The sequence below is a fragment of the Archocentrus centrarchus genome, unplaced genomic scaffold (genome assembly GCF_007364275.1).
Source record: "Archocentrus centrarchus isolate MPI-CPG fArcCen1 unplaced genomic scaffold, fArcCen1 scaffold_54_ctg1, whole genome shotgun sequence".
In the NCBI taxonomy this organism is placed as follows: domain Eukaryota; kingdom Metazoa; phylum Chordata; class Actinopteri; order Cichliformes; family Cichlidae; genus Archocentrus; species Archocentrus centrarchus.
This window is the reverse complement of record NW_022060276.1, coordinates 1,083,315-1,088,268: the sequence shown is the minus strand read 5'-3', so window position 1 is coordinate 1,088,268 and position 4,954 is coordinate 1,083,315.

Sequence of the window (4,954 nt, the reverse complement as noted above, 5' to 3'; positions counted from 1 at the left end):
GGGGGGGGGGGGGCATAGTGTAAGAAGGGACGCGATACAAGCGTTATATGTACACAAAACACAGTTGAACTGAGCAATCAAAGGTCTTATACAGCACGTTTACATTCACCCATTTATACAAGCACTTCCATGTGTAACTAATCTAAGTGCCTACTGTCTAACATTCATACTCCAAGGCTTGTGTCTGAGAGCAACCTGGGGTTCAGTATCTTGCCCAAGGATACTTTGGCATGCAGCCCAGAGCAGCCAGGAATAAAACCTCCAACCTTCCAATTAGTAGGTGACCTGTTCTACCTCCTGAGCTACAGCCACCCCCAAGTAATTAACATGTTTAATTAAGTCAGTTTATCTTCAATCATAACAGGTTAAAGACTATAACATGATCAAATTCTTTGACAATTATTTTATATTAGTTGGTAAATGTAACTATCAGTTTGACATGTTTTTTGTCAGGAGCTCTTTAGGAAGACTTTTCAACTTATTTCTTGGTATGAGTCAAATCTGATCTCTCCTTTTAACTTAGTATGTCAGTCCATGTTGGCTGCAAACTGTTTTTTTCTTTTGTTACTTTTTCCTTAACGTCAGGGATCCAAGAATGTATCAAATGTACAGTATACACCAAAATATGTCAAGTTAATCTCCCATCTGAGTTCAAGCAACTGCAACTGTAATAGAAAAGTCACCTACTCTCAAAAACATAATCTGTTATGCTTTTATCCTTATGTGGTATAACTTGTTTAGCGTCATTATTCTATTATTTTACGTGTTTCAAGAATAACTTTTGTTGACCAAAAGGACAGAAATATAATAAAACACAAATGAAAATGTTCTACATATGCTTCTTCTACAAGACAACTCAAAGAAGTCCTTCCATTAATCAATGTGTCAAGCTTAAATATGATCAATCTGTCTTTATTATTGATTATGTGCCACAGGCCTTTAAGATGTCAGTAGATAAACCATTACTTAACCTGTTAACTGGCCGCTCCAAAATCACCAAAAACGCCTGAAAAAGCATACCCAGATTAAATCAGCTGCTGTTCCTGAACTCTTTGGAGTACATGCAAAAGCTTGGTCTCTTTGTGAAGAAGACAAGCTATATTTTTCATTTTTGCAGTCAAAAATGCTGTAACTGTAATTAGTATGTAGCTATTAAGTTTGGAACACAGAAAAATTAGACAATTTTTTCCTCGCCTGGACTTTTCTTGTTTGTTTTCATGTAACTACACACTGAGTGTAGAAGGTATAGATTGGAAAATATAATGAAGCTGTAGAATGAAGTCTTTTTACCATGTATTTCAAATTTTATCAAGATAGCACAAAAACCTATTGTTTTGTAAAGGTTTTTGTGTGTTGATGTCCAGGCGAGGACTCACGTGTGCCATTTGGAGACTCCGAGTACCACATGTGAGCAGCCTTTGTTATACAAACTTCAAATGGCTGTAACTCCTCAATGCTTCAACATACAGTCATCAATGAGGCTCTAATCAAAGATATTACCTTGAGGAATCCTCTGCTGTATACAAAATTACTGATAGTACAAATTAATTATAATTATAGACATATAAATCAGAGGTTGACCTAATTTGTAAAAGAAGGAAAATGTTAGGCCTTCATTCACAACCCCCCCCCCCCCCCCCCCCCCAAGTCTATTTCAGTGATTTCTTCACACACACAAAATAAATAAATTGTATATTGATCAAAAGTTACAGTAAATGTAAACACTACATATTCACATAAAATAAAAAAACCACAATCCTCCCAATAGTCCTTCTCTGATACACAACTTACAAACCCCTCCCAAACAAATACCCCCAACAAACAAAACTTACACAAAGCATAAAGCTTTTTGTAAAATTTTAGACACTTACTGGTCAAAAAAAGCTCTGAGCTGTTGTCCTCCTCATCCTGCCGTAATAAATGTAATAAAGACCCCCGTGAAAGCCTTATCGAGACCTGTAACAACCTTCCCTGCCCCCAACACTGCTCTTGTAAATTTCCATGTGTAAAGCACACACTCAATATAAGTGGCGTAATAACAGTGCACAGTGATATTTTCTGTGTAATGGTGCATGCCGAGCTCACATTACATACATATTTACATCTAAACGGCATATAATACGAGGACGAGCTGAGAATAAAACGTAACACGTACCATGAATCGCCATCAGAGTAACAGCTGTTCGTTCGTGAGATTCCGTAAAACCGGTGGAATCAGCGACAAAAATAATCCACTCTCGTGAGTCATTTAGTCACTTCGTTGAATAAATATAGTCTGTTTTTGTTGCGTTCTGACAATCCATTGTAAACACCGTTTGCTCACGACGGCGCGCACACTCTTAGTTCCTGTTCAGTTTCACGCACGGAGGACATACTGATTACGCAGGGAGTATATGGTTTCATGTGAAAGCCCACCCCATAGTGCCATATACCCACGTGTTAGGAATTTTATTGGCTATACATCTGTGGTTTCGGATTTTAGGTCAGAGTCGACCAATCAGAACGATTGTAGAAGATTTGGGGCATGTCCAGAAAAGTCACATGATGCTGTCTGCTTATTATTGGCTCTGGAAAACCCATTTCATAACATGATTGGCCAAACGAGGTGTCAAACCAATTCTGAGGGTCTAGTCTGTCATATAAAAGCATCGTAAGGGTGGACTGCAGCGTTACTGTGATGCTACAAACGTCCTGCGGGTGGGATACTGCCAGTTAACAGGTTAAAAAACCTCTAATTTCCTGCTTCTAAATTCAGATCAAACCGCTGTTAATTTCGTTGACGAAATATTTGTCATGACGATAACGATATGATAACTAAATTAAAACCATTGAAAAGGATGAAAACGATCATGAAATTAATTAACACTTTCGTCAACAAATGAAAATGAGATGAAAATGCTTGGCAGGGACGACATCCAATCAGATCTGATTTAATTTTGTGACAGGGCGGGACAAGTTGGAAAACATCCAATCAAACGCACAGTTGCACAAATTTGCTCTAAACCCGGGAAGACCAAACTAGCCTGTGATTGGTCGTTAATTCTTATAGAACTAAGTTATGTAAACAATGTCAGCAGGGAGAAAGAGAAGAGCCGATGTATGGACACATTTGTCCTTTGACGTTGTGACAAACAAAACGATGTGTAAACCATGTGGGGCGACTATCTCGGGTAAAAACACGACAAATCTTAAATGACATCAGCAAACCAGTCACCCAGATCTCCGTGCAAAGGTCAGCATTTTAATGTCATGCAGGGTAAAGTGTTTTTCCCAGTTTGTGTTTAGAGAAAATCTCCACACCGCGGTGGATTAGCCTTTATAATCTTAGTCCTGAACACTGCCCTGTACCTTTCAGAGCGTCCTGCTGTAAAACGCTCTGATTATCTCAGTAAGGTGGTGTTAATGATCAGGTGTGTGGGAAGCAGCTGAAACGCTAATGTTAATATTATTAATAATATTCCATAACTTTGAATAAATGTTTAAGAAGAAAAAGCATTTACATTTTACACCCTTTATATTTTAGTCGACTAAATCAACTGTAGATTTAGTCGACTATAGTCTTATGATAATTTCGTCGACTAAAACTAGACTAAAAATAAAACTATTCAGATGACTAAACTATGACTAAAACTAAATCAAAATTTGCTGTCAAAATTAACACTGGATCAAACTGAAGTTCTTGTACTCAGCCCCACAAATCTTAGAAACATGGTACTCTTATCATTAATCTCTGTCTCTCTTACACAGTGTGTCTTTTGTCCTGTCTCTCTCCCCCCTCAGCAGATGACCCCCCCCTCCCTGAGCCTGGTTCTGCTGGAGGGTTCTTCCTGTTAAAGGGAGTTTTTCCTTCCCACTGTCACCAAGTGCTGCTCGTAGTTGATTGCTTTGACTGTTGGGTTTTCTCTGTATTACTGTAGGGTCTTTACCTTTCCTTGAGGTACCCTGAGGTGGCTGTTTGTTGTGATTTGGTGCTATATAAATAAAAAAGAACTGAATTGAATTGTTACTTGGAACAGCATCCCATTCAGCAATGTTGTTCAAGAGTCAGGAAAATTTATGTGCCGCGCAGCCACTTGCCCCTCCTTTTTAATTACACTATAGTCATTATGATTCACAATACATCAGTATGACTTCCTACACCTTGCACAGGGTGGGAGTTGGATGGTGGTTCGGCGCCCTGGGGCCCCCACTTCACAGGGTGGGCTGATGTAAATGGACTGATTCTTATATAGCACTAGTTGTATAAAGCAGTCAAAGCACTTTATATAACATGCCTCTTTCACAAGCACTTCTTTCTATGGCTCTGTGCTTTATTTCTAACATTCACACTCCAGTGGTTGTGTCAGTGTCTTTCCCAAGGACACTTTATCATGCAGACTGGAGAAGCCAGAAATTGAACCTTCCAAATAGTAGTAGTCTACCTCTTTAGTTACAGCCACCCACTTGTGATGTGGATGAGTGTGTGTCTCTGTGCCTTCATCGTGTGTGTGTGTGTGTGTGTGTGTGTGTGTGTGTGTCAGACAGTTCTCGGGTGCCTGGGGCTCTGCCATCAGCCCGTGCAGGTATGGTTGGCCTCTGGAAGGAACGGCTCCCCGTTGCCTCTGGTTCTCTGGGGTTCTTGGCTTGAGTACTTTGGCACATTTACATAATACAGTATCTGTGCACATCATGAAACTTTATAGCTGAGATCAAAATGAAAGTCAAGTTCAAAGCTCTATGTGGTTTGACCCATCAGCATGAAACGCTAATGTGATAATTGACTACTGTCTAATAAATTGAATACTAATAATAATTTGGTGGTCTGAACTGCTGCTGAACTGTGACCAATCTTTTCTGGTGCTCTGGTTTATTCCCACAGTCCAAAAACTGTCAGATCAGTTGGTGATTTTAATTTGGCCATGTATGTTAATGTAGGCGTGCATGTCCGTATGCATTAGCCTATGGTCCACTGCAG